Source organism: Leopardus geoffroyi, chromosome C1, assembly GCF_018350155.1.
Source record: "Leopardus geoffroyi isolate Oge1 chromosome C1, O.geoffroyi_Oge1_pat1.0, whole genome shotgun sequence".
NCBI lineage: Eukaryota > Metazoa > Chordata > Mammalia > Carnivora > Felidae > Leopardus > Leopardus geoffroyi.
In genome coordinates this window covers 31615723-31633702 of record NC_059328.1, presented here as the reverse complement: position 1 = coordinate 31633702, position 17980 = coordinate 31615723, and the positions used below count along the sequence as shown (strand labels likewise).

General features: G+C 44.7%; 2 protein-coding genes across 3 annotated transcripts in view; one reads left to right on the top strand and one right to left on the bottom strand.

The window, feature by feature from the left end:
• The window catches only part of NFYC (nuclear transcription factor Y subunit gamma), a 66873-nt gene extending 62813 nt beyond the window's left edge, over positions 1-4060 (bottom strand). The window contains exon 1 of the mRNA XM_045476838.1: positions 3856-4060. The gene's annotated coding sequence lies outside the window, so the exon portion shown is untranslated. The remainder of the gene's footprint in view (positions 1-3855) is intronic.
• Positions 4061-13585: 9525 nt separating this feature from the next.
• Positions 13586-17980, top strand: part of RIMS3 (regulating synaptic membrane exocytosis 3) — a 49680-nt gene continuing 45285 nt past the window's right edge. The window contains exons 1-3 of one of the 2 annotated variants that reach the window (XM_045476833.1): positions 13586-13718; positions 13841-13925; positions 14814-14929. The gene's annotated coding sequence lies outside the window, so the exon portion shown is untranslated. Of the gene's footprint in view, positions 13719-13840; positions 13926-13946; positions 14056-14813; positions 14930-17980 lie in introns of those variants that run through there. The other variant, XM_045476834.1, reaches the window with a different exon arrangement.

Here is a 17980-nt window from a genome sequence, read left to right as displayed (position 1 = left end):
TTGATTCATAGATCCTTAATGGCTCAGTACCTCTGAACTAAAAGAGATATAAATTTCAAAATTGCCTCAGAGACACCTAGCATGGCTCCTCATTTCACTTTGCCTCTGCATCTCTGTAAATGAGGTTAAGAAACCCTGTATCTTTTCTAGTACAATGAATCAGTTTTGACCAAATGGAAAATATGTACACATAAATAACAGAATTATGTTATAAAAATTTAGGTAACAAGACATGAACACAGTCTGTTAAGTATTAAACATTAGTATGATGTCTGCTTAGAAGACACAGCTGATGTTCTCAAGTTTTTACCATAAACTCAGACCTACTCAGACCTCCTGGGATTCCAGATTTTTAGGGTGGTCCATTCCAGATGATAACAAGGCCCAGCAACCGGCCATGGATGTAAGGAGTTAATGGGAATGAAGGTGATCACCGTTGCTGAAGGGAAGGTAATTAAGAAATGCTTGCTGAATATGTGTATATTTGTCTTTGCAACCTTGTCTAGACTTACTAAAAAAGAACTAAGTCATGGATGCTGTAACATTCTTCATATTTGGCTAACTGAATGACTGAGCCAAATGAAGCTTGAGATGACCAATGTACAAAATATGGCAAGCCCTAATTCCCCTTGTATTTTAACTCTATCTCCTACACTGCAGTGTAATTGCAAATAAAAGGGAGGAGACCCTCACCTAATTGCATTAAGTCACAAAGTAACTCAGACTACCAAATCATTGGTCTCCCCTTGAAACCTGAATTATTTAAAGATTTCCATGCAAAATTGGGATTACAAATATTTTGTGTATACAGTTTTAATTTTACACATCATTCAGGAGAAGCATATACTAGAATCACTATCCCACGGTTTGAAGAAGGCACTAGGCTTCTGGACAGATCCCAGTGTTTGGAGACAAACATCTAAAGTACTAGTGACATTTGAAAAAGCTCCCAGGTGAGTTCTTTATATACTTGGTAGTTCCTCACTCCTTGACATTAATCACTTCCATATATAGAAAAACTACGTCAGCAATATTCTGAAGACTGGTTTTAAAGAATGCAGATTCTTAAACTTTCTGTACATACTTTCCCCTATTATCTACCTGGCTTCAGAAAAACTCCAAGTTTACTTTTTAATCTTTCTCTACACAATAAAAAACAAGAGATATGATTTAAATACCTAGTTGAAGAACCTAGATTCTACATGGCTCCTACCCTGTGGTCTGAATCTTTCAAACAGTACAACAAACTCTTGTTAATTATGTTCTCCTCACTCAATATGCTCCTAATTCCCAGCAATCAAAGAAAGATGATCCACTTTGAAATACAATGCTATCTACCAAGGGCACAATGTATACCACTGTATGTTAGCTAACTTGACAATAAATTATATTTTAAAAAATAATAATTACTAAATAAATAAATAAATAAATAAATAAATAAAATATAATGCTATCTGGAAGTTTGACTAATCAGGTTTATACTGATAACACGACACAGCAGATAATACTACAGGCTTTGCCACTGGGCAACTTGGATATGAATCCCAGTTCAACCACACAGACACTGGACAAGCTACACAACCTCTCTGATCCTCAATTTTCTCATCTGTAATATGCAAATGACAATGCCTACATAATAGGAAATATGCGCCCCAAAATGTCAATTCCCTTCCTCTACTACTTTCCTCTTCTCTCTTGAAAATGTTGTTGCATTCACAAACTGACCACATTTGAAAACCGGAAAAGTTTCTTGAAATTGGTATAAAAACAGATTTATAGCATCTATCTGAAACTAGAGAGGACCACCTAACATAGACAAGGAAAAACAAATTAGGAAACAGAGAAGTTTAACACAAATACGTTTCCACGATCCCTAAACCTTGGGAAATGCAAATGTAGAACAATTCAAGTCATAACAATAAATTGGAAAATGATAAAATACCTCCAACAAGCTTACTCTAACAACTCTTGATTAGAACAAAAGTTTTGTGAAATACAAACCAGAAAGTGTTGTCAAGTCCTGTTACTCAAAACAAGATGCAAGGAACTATGTACTAGTTTATTTTCAAATCTGCTTATTTCTTTAAAAAAATTTTTTTAAGTGCACAGGAAGATGAGTGTAATTTTTAGGTATATATAAAAGAAAAGAGGGGCGCGTGGGTGGCTCAGTCTGTTATGTGTCTGACTTGGGCTCAGGTCATGATCTCACAGTTCATGAGTTCCAGCTACACATCAGGCTCTGCACTACTAGTGTTTGGGATTTTCCCTCTCTTTCTGCCCCAACCCCACTTGCATGCACTCGCTCACGCTCTCCCTCTCTCTCAAAAATAAACTTTAAAAAAAGAAAACAAGTAAGTCAAGGTCCAGGATCTCTGTTAAGCTCTCTTCCACTAAAGAGATACCTACCAATATCTATTCAAATAAATGCCAAGTATCTAATATCTGCCAGCAAGTGTAGCTTTAGAAACTCAGCCCTGACCTATATCCTTCCCAATACAGGAAAACTTTATATAACAACATTACAAAATTAGCCGCATGGTCCTGAGACCCAATAATCTATAATTGCTCCCTTACTATAATTCCCAAGTCTGAAAATGTTCCCCCAATGCTTCGCACTTCCTCATTCTTATAGATGTCACTACCTCATGCCCCTGCCTCTTAGACTTGGTGAAGGCCCAGTGCAGTGGTCCAACAGGATCCACCTCTTGGGCTGGGTCTGTTTATTTTCTCCTCATATCACATCCCAGGTCTGGTAACTCTGAAACCTCGGTTTCAATGCTATCACTCTCCAGCAAAATTCTTGATCTCATCCTATCCTTTAGATAGGTCCCTAAGGCCCAGATGCCTTTTTTCCTATACCACGCCCTCAGACCTGACATCCATGGACATCAAAGTCATTCACAAACTGTGTTAAACTCCAGTGTATCTTAACTATAGAGAACAAACTGATGGTTACCAGGGGGGAAACAGGTGGGGGGGGATAGGTGAAACAAGTGATGGAGATTAAGGAGTGCACTCCCCGCCACGAGCACTGGGTGTTGGGAATTGTTGGATCATTATGTTATACACCTGAAACTAATGTAACGCTGTTACCTATACTGGAATTAAAAAACAAAAACAAAAATGTTATACACCTGAAACTAATGTAACACTCTGTTACCTATACTGGAATTAAAAAACAAAAACACCTCCAAGTCTAGCACTCTTGGATCTCAAAGACCGTCTCAGACCCTAACTCAGGTTTCAGCGTTTCCAAGCATGGCACCCTTGGGGCTTGTACGCCTCTCTATGATGGGCCACGCATGTTCCACGGAGTGTACCTCTGGAGTTAGGAGTGCCTCCCACTCCGGGCCGTGCACAGGCTATCCCCACAGTACCTGCCAGACCATCACCCCGTTTCCCCCTTAAGGTCTCTAGGCTCGCCCCCGGCCTCCACCCCACGCCTGCACCGGAGGGGGTCACCGCCCTGCCGTCCGAGCCCGAGACGCGCGCATCCCCGCAGCCTCCGACTCCTTCTTCACCCCCCAGGCCCGAGCCAGCGCGACCAATAAGGTGCCAGGTCCGCGGCCTCCCCGCCACCGACCAATCACGAGCGAGCCCCCCCGCAGTCGCCTTCCGCCAATGGGAGAAAGCCCGCGGGCCGGGCCGACGAGGCGCACGGACCCCAGGAGCGCGACGGCGGCGACAGCGGCGGGCCTGGCGAGAACACAACATGGCGGCGGGCAGGCCGGACCGAACTACAGCGGCAGCCGCGAGAGGGAAGTGAGGTCTCCGCCGAAGGCGGGAAGCGCTGCCCCTCCCCCCGCCGCCGCTCGCCTCTCACCCTCCCTCCCACAGACGCTCCCGCACACTCACACGCCTCTGCTCAGGAGTCCAGGGAAGAGCAGGAGCCGCCCCCGCGCTCCTGCGGAGTCAGGCAATGCAGAGGCCTGGGCACAGCGGAGGGGAGGGGGAAGCGTGCGTCACGGAGAACGGAGCGCGCGCGAAGCGGGGGCACAAACAAGATGGCGGCCACGCCGTTTGCACCGTCTCCCCCCACCTTCCCCTCCCCCTCCCTTGGCGCCTTGACTCCCAGTATCTTGAAGTGCGCAGAAGCTGGGTTGTTTGAAATCTCGCGAGAATTAGGAAGGGGCGACGACCTGGGGAGGCGGAATGAGATCAGAGAGCCTTCTGACCCCACCCCCTTCTAGGGGACCCGGAGGCGTTGCCTGGTGACTTCCACTGGGTGTTCTATGCTTGGCGTTTGATGTGGTGCGCACCCTTGAATGTTAGGAAATACGTTTTTTTTGGTTTTTTGGGTTTGTTTAATTTGGAAGGAAAGAGCTGGGGGGACGAAGGACGACACGGGGATGCCAGATTACGTGCGCCGGTAAAGAAGATAGCTACCAGTACCATAAAAAGGGATTTAACACCAAAACTGTAAAATGATATACTCCAGAGTAAAGAACAGCACATCCCAAGAATTGTCGCTGGTAACCTTACGTCGACATAGACACTGCTTTTCTCATTTAAATGCAGTTTAAAACTTCATCAAGACGATTGAAAACCCCAGTTACAATGGGCATTACATCTTTTTAGCTCTCATCTCCGCAACCACTTGGTCCCAAGGCGTTAGTATTTCTGTTTTACAGATGATAAAACTGATGCTCAAAGGGCTAAGTGACTTGATCAAAGTCCTACAGCTATTAAGTGTCAAAACTCAGTATGAGTAGCTCCAAAACGTCGATAAATTCACCAAATACGTATGGAATGGGACTATCTACATTGAACCAATGGGTTAGGTGTAAGCACAGAAACAAATGAAACTGCTGGTGCTAGTGGTTACCTTAAATTTTATAAATGACCTTGGAGCCTTTCTGAGACTTGGGTTGCAGGGGTCTTCAACAATATAACCAACACACTATTATTATTTCTTCCCTTTGAGTGTATGACCCTGGTGATAAAGGTGTTGAGCATACTGGAATAAGCCCTTGACTTGAATTCAGGGAAATTGTTTTCAGATCCAACCTGAATAAATCTCACTTCAAGCACTCAATAAATATTTGATGAATGAATGAACAAAACCTAACTAGCTATACGACACCTGACTTCACTGAGTCTCAATTTCTTTGTCTGTAAAATGATCTAATTCCTGTCTCCTGGGAGTGTTGGTTGGGGAGATTGAATGAAATAGTGTAAGGGAGAGTGCTTCACAAATTGCAGAAGTGTCATAAAGAAGTTAGTGATAATGATGACATTTTCAGACATGAGAAATGGCATTAAAAATTCAAAACAGAGATGGGACGCCTGGGTGGCTCAGCTGGTTGACCATCTGACTTCCACTCAGGTGATAACCTTACAGTTGGTGAGTTCAAGCCCTGCACGGGGGCTCTTTGGGTTCAGCACAGAGCCTGCTTCAGGTCCTCCATCCCCCCCCCCCCCCCCCGCCTCTCTGCCCCTCCCCCACTGGCACTCTCAATCTCAATAAACATTAAAAAAAATTCAAAACAGAGAGACCCAAAATAAATACTATGTTAAGATGGTACAGAGATGAGCTCAGCTAATGGGAAAAAGCTAAGTGAGTCTTTCTACAAATACTTATTAATTATTGCATATACTTTGTTGCAAAAGATGTAAAAATGTGTGGGAATGAGCACAAATTAGTGTTATTAGATATTGTTATAATGAAGTATTGACAGCACATAGGGGCTTCAGTCAGTTTCCCTCCAAGAGCCTGGAAATCAGGTTGCCCTCAGAATTAAACTAATAAGAATTTACATAGTGGAGGAAATCAGCCAAAGTGATTATAAACATATTTAACTACAAGTAGTGCTCAAGCATTGATCTAGCAGATTTGCAGTCCATAAACTGTCCTGGAGAGAGCTTTCTGTGCTAGATATTAACCCTTTAGTTGCTAATTTGTGAGTAGTAGTTCCCAGGAGTGGGGAGTTCTCAGGAAGCTTGGGACAGCAGGCATTAATCAGTATAAAACCATTTCACTATTTTGATAGTATTATAACTGGTACCAGTCATACTGGTGCACAGGCTGAATACTAGTCCTTGTAGACTATTCTTATCAATATTCTCTGCCCCTGCCTTTCTTTTTTTTTTTTTTTTTTTTTTTTTTTAAATTTTTTTTTTTTTTCAACGTTTATTTTTATTTTTGGGACAGAGAGAGAGCATGAACGGGGGAGGGGCAGAGAGAGAGGGAGACACAGAATTGGAAACAGGCTCCAGGCTCTGAGCCATCGCCCAGAGCCCGACGCGGGGCTCGAACTCACGGACCGCGAGATCGTGACCTGGCTGAAGTCGGACGCTTAACCGACTGCGCCACCCAGGCGCCCCTGCCCCTGCCTTTCTAAAACCCTGCCTATCTGGTCTGTCTGTCCCTGGGAGATTATACTTCTCACACTAATGTCATCAAGCTTGGTGTTACTTTGATCAATGAAATATGAAATGACATGAGCCACTTCTGAACAGAAATAAATGGGCCATCTAATGATTCCGCCATATTGTTTTTCCTCTGCCACGAGAGCAGCATGTCTCAAATAGAACTGCTTCTCCAGGGTTGGTCCCAGAACGAAGATGTGCAGAGCCACAGCTGATGTACATGACCTGTAATGTAAGGTGAGTGAGAAATAAACCTTTGTTGTAAGCCACTGAAATAGGTTTAGTTGTTTGTTTCCGTAGCATAACCTAGCTAGCCTAAGCTGACTAATACAACCCTAAAATTAGCTATCTGTGGCAGTAAGCCAAGAGTTTCTCTACAAACACGATCAAAAAGCAAACCAAACTCTGGGCCAGGTCATACAGGAGGAATCTCATGAAAGCAAATGTGATTGTAATTTAATAAATAGATGCTTAGTCAATCTTATCAACCAATCATTCTATATCCTATTTGGAGAGAGATTCTGTGAACCAAAGGGCTTAATCAGCCATGACAGCCCAAAACAGGGCAGTCACAGAGGCAAACTTTAGCATTGCCCTTCTACGCCCTGCCTCAGTCAAGCTGACCTAAGCGTTAGGATTTGCTTGTCCGTGTCATCCCTATAGTGGGTGAGAGTATCTCAGGCTGCCTCAGCTAAGAAAAGATCAACATGCTTCCCTGGTGTGATTCTGTGCTCACCCAGCAAATGTCTCACCTGTGGGGACAGAATTTAGTGATCTGCTGCCTAGAGGATCTCAGTTCTTTTGATAATGACATTTTTCATTATAAATCAATCTATTGGATTCTGGCTTATGTAACTTCCAGTCTCTGTGAACTTAGTGGATACAGGAGCCCCTTGAGAGATGACTCCCCTCTGTTTACTTATTAAAATCAGGGTTCTGAATTTATAAAGTTGAAGACCAGTTCTGGGATGTTGGTAAATTCCTTAAAGTTGTAGCACTGTAGAGGGACCTGTCTAGAGTGCCAGCTAGACTACCCTCAGCTATACCTCTCTATCTCCTTGTGTGCCTTCTGTGATCCAAAAGGGGTGCCTGGCTGGCTCAGTCGGTTGAGTGTCCAACTCTTAATTTTGGCTCAGCTCATGATCTTGCTGTTCATGGGGTGGAGCCCCACTCAGGTTCTGCACAGATAGAATGGACCTGCTTGGGATTCTCTCTCTCTCTCTCTCTCTCTCTCTCAAATAAATAAACTTTAAAAAGAAAAGAAAAGCAGTAAGTGTTAAAGACAGACACAATTCACAAGCTGTAGGAGTTCAAAAAAGGGAGTGATTACTTCCACGTAGTATGAAACAGGGAGGAGTTCGGGAAAGATTTGCAAGGATGTGACCTTTGAAGGGGGTCTTGAAAAAAATGAGAACTAGGGGAAGAGCATGCCCTTTGTAAGTGGCCACTGGAGCAAATATAGGAAGCGGGAGATCACTTGAGGAAACATAGAGTAAGAGGAAAAGGAAGAAGAATCATCTGGAAAGTTACATATGGTCAGATTAAGGTTCTTGGGTTTTATTTTCTGCTAAGTAGAGTTAGTGTGGAATTTTGTTTTTGTTTTTGTTTGTTTCACCACTTTAGCCATTTTTAAGTATATAGTTCATTGACATTAAGTACATTCACATTGTTTTGTAAATATCAGCACTGTCCATCTCCAGAATTGTTTCATCACCCCCTGTTGAAACTCTGCACCCATTAAACAATAATTCCCCATCCTCCCTTCCTCCAGCTCCTGGTGACAACTGTTCTGTTTTCTGTCTCTTTGCATTTGACTATTCTAGGTATCTCATGTAAGTGGAATCATTCAATATTTGTCCTTTTATGTCTGGCTTATTTCACTTAGCGTAATGTATTCAAAGTTAATCCATATCACACCAAAATTTCATTTCTGTTTATGGCTGAATGTAGTATTTTGTTATGTATATATAACACATTTTGTTTATCGTTTATCCATAAATGGACATATGGGTTGTTTCCATCTTTTGGGTACTGTGAATAATGCTGACTATGAATATTGGTGTACAATTATCTGATTCTCTGTTTTCAGTTCTTTGGGGTATATACCTAGAAGTGAAATTTCTGGGTCATATGGGAATTCTGTGTTTAATCTTTTGAGGAACTGCCATACCGTTTTCCACCGTGGCTACACCATCTTAACATTCCCAGTGATAGAAGTTTTTACAAAGGGATTGACATGGTCAAAACTGCATTTAAAGACAATCTGGCAGTGGGGCGCCTGGGTGGCGCAGTCGGTTAAGCATCCGACTTCAGCCAGGTCACGATCTCGCGGTCCGTGAGTTCGAGCCCCGCATCGGGCTCTGGGCTGATGGCTCAGAGCCTGGAGCCTGTTTCCGATTCTGTGTCTCCCTCTCTCTCTGCCCCTCCCCCGTTCATGCTCTGTCTCTCTGTCCCAAAAATAAATAAACGTTGAAAAAAAAAATTAAAAAAAAAAAAAAGACAATCTGGCAGAGATAACAAGATGGAATGGGATTGTAAAATGACCACTGGAGACTTTCACAGTAGTTCAGGCAAGATGCAGTGAGCTTCTGAATACATCAGTAGCAGTGAGAATGGAGAGAAGAGTGTACAAGGGCAGAGGTGACATTTCCAGGGTAGGATTGGAAGGACTGGAGAACTGATTGACTATTTCAGGGGACAGGGGAGAGGGGATCAAGAGGTGTTTAATATGACTTCTAGCTTTCACAGTTAGGAGGATGGTGGTCTCCAGATGAAGACTTCTGGGCTTTTTCAGAGCATGGAGAAGTCACGGGATCAGGTTGGAACAGGTAGAGTTTGAATTACACATGAGACCTTGTAAGCTATAGGTGGACATTTGTTGTCTTGCCTGCTCATTGTCTTTGCCCTTTCAACTGAAATGGCACTGTACGTTTTTTTCTTCTTTTAGATTGTAGAACCATCCTTCTTCATCTGCCTGTAGTGCTGGGCTGGGAGAGTGTGTGGCCATGAGAATGCACTTTTCAGATCTCCAACTGGGAGAAGTGTAACTCCTCAGCAGCCCAGCTGCTGAGCTATGAAATCCATCACCCCTCTCTCCCAGGCTTCACTCCCCATGGGCTGCTCCTGGCCACTGACAGCCCAGCAGGAATTTCAGGACAGGATTTTTTTTTTAGAATAAACGGATACTCTTCTGATGGGTGACTTTGGCTCAAGGACTCCTCAATGGCCTTGCCAGACTTTCCTTAGAACTACACTGCAGTCAGAGACCCTTCCACCTAGAACTCCTTCCTTCTCGCTCCTTCCTTCAGGGTCGGATTTGCATCACTATCTGGTGGTCCTCAGTCAGTCTCTCTCAGCTTCAGCCCCATTTTCTCTCACAGGTGTTTTTCATAATAAATCCCTTGCATTTAATCCTGCCTCAGTATCTGATTCTCTGAGGATCTGAACTGGCATAAGGGGAAGAAGGATGGGCTATTTCCTTCCCCAGTGTTTCTTCCATATCCCATCAGCTGTAGGGATAGGCATGTGACCCAGTCTGACTGATCTCAATGATCCCCACATCTTGGCCCAGTGCCTCTTCAGTCTCTCAGTGTGATTCAGTCTCAGACCATTAGTTACTTGGTCCACCTCATCCACAGGCATGGCTGATCAATTCTGAGTGAGGTCTCACAGCTCTGCTGCCTGAGGCCAACTAATTGCAAACGTATATTCTCTGGCTTCTGCAAACTTCCAGACCCCGATGACACACCTCCTCACAGAACATGAGCTCTGGCTTCCCGAAGGGGCCAATGAAGCAACCTAGAAGTACAGGAGACTTCATTACCCATAGGGCACAGTGATCACTGGGAGACAAGAGACAGGAAGTGGCAGGAGAGAACAATCCACTCTCTTTTCCTTCCTCTGATGGTCTGTTTTAAGGTGTAATTTCTCTATACAACCTGTCTAGAGACATTCTGCATGGCCAAGTAGGTGGACCTCTCAAGAGAGTAGCTGTGTCTGTTCACAGCTCATTGTGAAGAAGTAACAAACGTTTGCTTGCATTGCTTCCCATCTTTTCCTGCTTCCCCCTCCCCTCATTCTCACTGCCCTGGAAATGTGCGTCCACAAAAGCCTTTGGCACATAATCCCTTCTTCAGGCTTTGTTTTCTAGGAACCCTTGCTAAGACAGGTCACAGTTTCTGAACAGATGGGCACATGACCCAAACTAAGCTGAGCAAAGCCCTCTGAAAGATGTGAAGCATAGGTACAGTAGAGACGGGACGTTTCTTCTGGAGATCTTGAGCCATAAGGATCTGTGAGTGGCCATCATTTCTGTTTCATGAAGAGAGTCTGCCTGGGCATGAAGGGATCACTGAATTTTTATTTTATTTTATTTTATTTTATTTTATTTTATTTTATTTTATTTTATTTTATTTTCAATTTAAATAATTATATGCACTTAATGACTACACATTGGACAGCACAGACCTAGACTACTGGTCTGCTTGGGAAGGCAGTAGGGAATGTTGGCTAAAGCATGTGCTTTGGAGTCAGTCTACTCTGGGTTCGAGTCCCAGTTCTAGTTCTTAGTGGTGTAAATTGAACAGGTTACTTAACCCCTCTGAGCTATAGAGGTGAAAGATGCAAAGAACAGTAAATGATATGTGATACCAGAAAGACCTGCAAAGGCACAAAAAGTCCATTGAATTTGGCAATTAGGAGACTGAGTAGATTAAGACAGAAAGTGTTAAAAGTGTGTTGGGGTGAAAACCAACCAGCAATTTATCTGTCTTTTGGACATCTGCTAAGTTTCTTTCCTCTGGAGGGGGATCCCAGGCAGGGAGAGACAAGAAACACAAAAATTTTCTCTTAATCCTGATGGCCCATGGGGAGTTGAGAACTGAAAGGCGTGTCCTAAAAGTAGGGCTCCAAAGTCAAGCCAGAAACACAGAATCGAACACTATCAGTCATTAGGTCTGGAGCCAAAGATGGGGTTGTCTAGACCAAGGAAGCCACAGGTAATGAACATCTCCTATACATCCCCTCACTACATAACACTTACTATGTGACTGGATTGTGAGTCCTTCGAGGTTCAGGGCCTCGTTCATCTTGGTATCTCCAACACCTAGTAAGTTCCTGGCACCATAGTAGGTGCTTAACTAACATCTATAGAATGAATGAAATGTGAGTAAGTCAGTTGACTTCCTGATGCATGGTAGACACTCTATAAATATCAAGTACATCATCAGGGGAAAAAAACTCTGCAGTAAGAAGGTGGCCAGGGAATCCTTGTTGGCTTGGAAACAGTTGGAAAGGTCCTTAGCATATTGCCTGGCACAGAGGAATTAATTGCTTAACAAGTGGTCACTATGGTAATTATTATTAGTGGGTGGGGGGAGGTAAGGTTTTGTATAAGGATGGGAAAAGGCCTTAATCATAAGAGCTAACACGTATTTATCTAATTTAATCCTTAAGCCAGCTTGATAAGGTAGGTTTTGTTAGACTAATCTTACAGATGAGAAAACTTAAAGAAGAGATGTAATTTATCCAAAGTTAGCCAGCTCAGAAATGGCAGAGCTAGTATGGAACTTGAGCTTACCACTCCAGATTCCAGGCTCCACCAACAAAGGAAGGAGCAGGATTCTCAAAAGTGGGGTTTAAGGAAGGCAGTTCTTGAGTCAAAATTTGCTTGTGATTTCAGGACACCTGGGTGGCTCAGTCAGTTAAGCGTCCAACTCTTGATTTCAGCTCTTTGATCTCATGGTTGTGAGACTGAGCCCCATGTTGAGCTCCACACTGGGCATAAAGCCTGCTTAAGATTCTCTCTCTCCCTTTCCCTCTGCCCCTTCCCCACTCAACCTCTCTCTCTCTCTCACACACACAAAAAAAGTTCACTTCTGATTTCTGTCTGTTCACATAAATTGTGATGCCTTCTTCTCCTTTCCATGCCCACTACTTGCCTTCTTGACAGAGTCCTCATCCCTCTACTGAGTTCACCTCTAGGCCACCCTTCTTCTTCCTATCCCATTCAACCATATCTGGGTTGACTTAAGGAAGTGGCTATTGAAATGGGATCAAAGGGGACTTTTGAGACTCTAGAGAAGAGAGACTCAAGAGAGTTTAGAGAGAGACTCTGAAGAAGAGAGACTCTAGGGACACCTGGGTGGCTCAGTTGGTTAAGTGTCTGACTCTTGATTTTGCCTCAGGTCGTGATCTCACATTTCGTGACCAAGTCCTACATTGGGCTCTGTGCTTACAGTGCATAATCTGCTTGGAATTCTTTGTCTTCCTCTCTCTCTGCCTCCCCGCCCCTCTCACTCACTCTCTCAAAACTACAAAAATTTAAAAATTAAAAAAAAGAGAGAGAGACTCTAGAGCAATTTTATAAACTCAACATTCCAGTAGACAGGCAGAAATTGGCAATGCAAAAGAGAATAGCTACAGAGGTAAATTCTTGGTGTTCTTGTGTCAGGTTGGAGAGAGGTTCACCTCCAATAAGACATGGGACACTGTAACTGTCCTTCAGAGCAAAGGATGACAGGGAATATGGGTACAAAAGCAGGAAAGTTAGCAAAGGTTAGGATGATTAAAATCAAGAGTTAAGTTTTACAGCAATTGATGATCGCATGGTATAGGGTAATGTTTTTCAAATTGCAGGTCCTAACCATTAGATCATGAAATCATTTAGAAATTTATGAGCAGCTTTATTTAAAAATGGAATAGAATTGAAAATTTGAATTAATTGCACATAGCAGGGTAAATACAGTGAAAACTGTTGTGAAGCTTTATTTGAGTTATTTATACAGCTACATGTGTACTGGTCACACATGTATTGAAGGTACAATAAAAAACGTTTAAACGCCACTGGTCCAAGATGTGACCATGGGAAAAGTGGCTGATTCCTAGAACTTTCTTTCTCTTCCAGATTTTTCCATGATGCTCATAAATTGGTCTTGCTTTGTGGGTTGCTAATAGGCACCATAAAGGGCACAAGACTGATCACCTCTGCCAGAGCTTCCTACACAGTGGCCACAGCATCTGGGTTATGTGCCCCCAAATCAATCTCCCAGTCTTCAAGGCCACTCTTTCTTCCTGGTTTCTGCTCCTATTATTGTCCCAGGATGACTGCCAACAGCTCCCAAGGCCTTCCTGCTTCCTCATTCATTGCTAGCAAGGAAGAGACAGCCTGTGTGCCAGCCTTCTCAGCAAAAATCCTGAAATTCCCTCTGATTGGACTGGCTGATTCATATGACCACCCTGAACCAATCATTCTGGCCAGTGGGATTGACTGACTCAGCCCTGCTCTGCTCCCAGGGAGCCAGCTTCCTAGAAACACATGGGTCCTAGAAAAGGGAAAATGGAGTCATGAGGTAATCAGCTAACGTCCAATACCTATGGCCTTTAAGGTGCCCAAATGAGGTGTAACTTTCAGTAGCATTTGTGCTTGTCATTTGCCTATTGCTCTAGCCTTTCAATGCTCTGCTTTGTACAGAAGAATGCCGGGCTCCGAAAACTACATTTCCCAGGCTCCCTTTGCCAACTGGCTTCCTGTCAGATTCTGCAAATGGGAAGTACAGGTGAGAAACGGTATGCCAGGAGATGGGACCGGAGCGGGACAGGCAAAGTCATTTCCTCTCTGCATCCACTGGAGACTCTGGCAGCAGCTGGTGGTTTTGGGCTCGGAGACATTCAGCATTTCCAGCAGTGGTGGGTTACTGTCACGGGCTCTAGCAGTGTTGGTGGTCCTGGGGGGGCAGCAGTGGGTACCGGTGGGCTCCAGTGACCTCGAGCAGCTCTGCCAGCAGCATCATTTCAAAAACTAAGCTCGCACACTGTCAGCAACAAGTGCACTTCAGGAGCCAGGAACACCCTTCCATTTGATCTTCCAAGCCTGGTAGAAGCTTCCTGCAGCTATTACTCTCTAGTCTGCCCCACCCTGCCCTTTTGCTCCTACAAGCCAACAGGTTTCTAAGCTGTCCTCTGGAATAAATTCCCTCTGTTCAAAATTCCAAGCACATTTTCTATTCTCTTGTCTTCACCTGAGCTGACATACTGTCAGGGCCATTGGATAGGCTGACTGCCTTGACTCATTTCCCAGTTGTGCTGTTTGGAGTTGCGGGGCTGGGTGATGCCACAAGAGAAGCACACTATGCCCTCTAGGGGGCGCTGGGGAAGGAGCAAGGGCAGACCCGGAGAAAGCACAGAGGCTTCCCACTTCTTTTGCTTCCTCGCCTACCCCTATTAGAACTGTGAGGTGAGAATTTACTGCTGTCTCCCAGGATAACTTGAATCTGTGTTGTGATTGGGAGGGGTGGGCTCATCCTGACCAGGTGACAGTGCAGCAATGAGAACAGTTCGTGAAGGGGCCCAAAACAGAGGGGCCAGGACAGGGTGTCCTTGCTGCGGAGTAGAGTTTAGGAAAGGAGGATGGGCAAGAACTATTACTTCTGCTTCCTCTTTTTCAGAGGTGCTGGTTGAAGGAGAGACTCAGGCTTTCCTTTCCTGTCTTACCTTCCGTGAAGGGCTCTGTAATCAAAGCAAGAACACAGACTCTTCCAAAAGCACTTATCTTTGCCAACATGTAAGGAACCATTACTAAATGCTTGGATCTAACCTTCTGTGGGCTCCTGGTGCTACCCATGCCACTATAGGGTAGCCAAGTCTCTGTAGGGACGAGAGCGGTAAGATGGTGAACGATCCCCAGAGGCCTCAAAAGGGCAGCAGGGTGGGGGCGCCTGGGTGGCTCAATGGGTTGAACGGCTGACTTCAGCTCAGGTCTTGATTTCGTGGTTTGTGATTTCGAGCCCCACATCAGTCTTTCTGCTGTCAACACAGAGTCTGCTTTGGATCCTCTGTCCCTTGCCCCCCCTCTGCCCCTACCTGCTCACGCTCTCTCTCTCAAAAGTAAATAAAACATTTTTAAAAAGCGGGGGGGGGGGGGGGGGGGGGGAGGGGGGGAGGGACAGTAGTGCAAGCACACCATGTCTCTCAGAGGTCCCTTGCCATGGCCAGCAGTGTTTTGCAAGATGTGTCCTGCTTAAGTGTGATCCGTGACTGGAGACTTTCTAGTTCCAACTCAGCTGTCTACCTGCCCTGTGATCTTGGGCAAGTCACTTAATCAAGCTCAGTCTCATTATTTTCGTGTATTTTAAAAAGAACAGAGGGATAATTTTTTAAGTTATTTTAAAATAAATTGTTTCAAGGAGGGGGTGGATGTGATGGGAGAAATGATAGGTATTATCCTCTACACCTCACTTCTTGCCCATTCTCCCTGGGTTACTGTGAGTATCAAATAAGACAACAAGCATGAAAATGCTCTGAAAAGTACAAAGTACCATACAAAAGCAAGGAAGTATTATTATCAACATAGTTGTTGGTTTAGAAAGCTGACGGCAGGGCACAGGCTGAGAGCCAAACAGCTGGAAGGCAGGAAATCTTAGCACCAAAGAAGGAAACTTTCTTTGTTCACAATCTTCCTGGAGTGGCACTTTCTTTGGAGCAGACCTGGCGCTGGACTCCTCTGAAATGCTGAAGTGGGTCCAGGAAAGTGTTAAGGCAGTAGGTAGGGCATTCAGCAGCCAAAGACACTGGAGAAACACCAGCCCTGGTTTCTCAGTTCCTTTGTGATCCAACAAAGGATGCAATGGACAGGGGGAGGCAGACTATCAGCAGGGCTCAGGTTCAAAGTCAGGTACGTGTTGGATCCTCCCACAGGCTCTTTAACCAGTCACCAAGCTATTTCGGGAGCCAGGATGTCATGGCGCTCTGTAACTAATGCTGAACTCAGTGGCCAACAACCTAAAATTCATTCTCTCTACATGGTGTTCAAAGCAAACATTGATCTGGAGAAGACCATGGAGATGGTCTAGTCAAACTGAGGTGCAGAGAGAAAGGCAGAGACTGACCAACATAACAAGTAGAGTCAGCCTCATTGGGCTGCAAGGTACAGAAATCTACCCAATGTAGCTGAAATATAAAGAATTTTTTCTTGTGAGGACTGGAATTGAAATGCCAGCAGGAATGAAGCAGCCCTAGGACTCACTGTTCTATTCGTTGTCCTTCCCCTGACACCCTCCCCATCTCTGCACAGGGCTGCTCCTTTCTCCTCTTCCTACTAACCAGCTTCTGCTGCTGCTTGGTCTCTGCTCCCTCTTATCTTGGCTTGCACATGGCTTTACTGGCCGAGGCTCACTTGTCTCTGACCTCCCTACTCCAACTCCCTCCGCTACCTGACAGTTTCTTTCTGTTCCTTGGTCCAAGAGAGCCTCTAATTGGCCTGTCTCAGATTGTTGTGGTAGGCCATTAGTTAAAGGTCACTGGCTAATATTTGAAATGGTAACCCTTGGCTCTGGTGCTGGCCCCATTTGTTCAAGTCTAGAAGCTGAAGGAGCCAAGTGGTCTAAAGCAACGGGCTCAAAAGGGTTTGCGGTTTGGGCAGCTTTTCTTCCAAGTGAGTGTAAGTTGGGCAGGCACTGTGCCATCGCTGGGACCATGTGACTAGAGCCCAAGGCTCCAGATTTCCTGCCCAGAACTTTTTCCATAGAATTTGTCATTTCTTTGATTTATGCAGCAGACATGTCTTAGGGCTTGTTCAATGTCATTTATAAAGATCTTCCTCCTCCTTCCTCTCCTCCTCCTCCTCCCTGCCCCAAGGAACTTATGGTATAGTGAAGATAAAGACAGGAGAATAATTAGAATACATGAGTGCTTTAGAAGAAGTATAAACAAAGTATTAATACCTACCGCTTACTGAGGAGTCTGTACCAATCACTGCAGATCATTTTACATACATGTTCTCATTTAATCTTTACAACTCCCCTGTGAAGTCAGCACCACATTTTCCACATGTGGAAACCAGCTCAGAGAGTGGTTCACAGATGATAAATAGCACAGCAGGGCTCTGATACCAGAGTCTGGTTTGCACTATGCAGCCATTACCATGCTGTTAGGGCACAGAGGACCACCTTGGCCTAGGGTGGAGGCGGGGATGGGTGGTGAGAGCAGTAGACTTTCAGATAGAGCTGAGCCTTGGAGCAGGAGTGAGCTTTCACCAGGCCAATGGGGGTGGGGGAGGGTCTTTGTAAACAGAGCCCTGTGTGTGGACAGCAAGATATCAGCACCAGAGAGTCTGGAGTGGGGGTGTGAACGGGGAGCAGGGTCAAGAACACGTTGCACACTCTTGAAAGTGAGTGCCTCCCTAAGTTTGTGCTCTGGGCGCCTCTCTTGCTGTGCCTTCATCCAAGCCCTAGAAAATGCTAGCATGTGGAGTTGAGGCCACAAGGAGCATTGAGGAGAAGGATCTAGAAGACCAATTTAATGCAGCCTATGAAATGCAATTACTAGTATCTGGGCCCTGGTACCTGAAATAGACTCTCAGGGCAGAGTCCAGATGAAAAATTCGGGAGGGATGAAAATCTCTAAAATAACCTCATAATCTTCCCCAGCCCAGATTCCCCACAGGGCTTTCTTCTGCCTGAATTTCAGGTGTTGTCTTGGATGTCAGTTCCTCTAGGAAGCCTTCTTGGTCTCCCAAGCTTTCCTTCGGGTACTTGGGTTACATTTTCGTAATTGCCCTTTGCTTTGTCCCAGCACCAAACTGAATTCCCTGAGGGCAAGGGCAAGGTCTTACTCT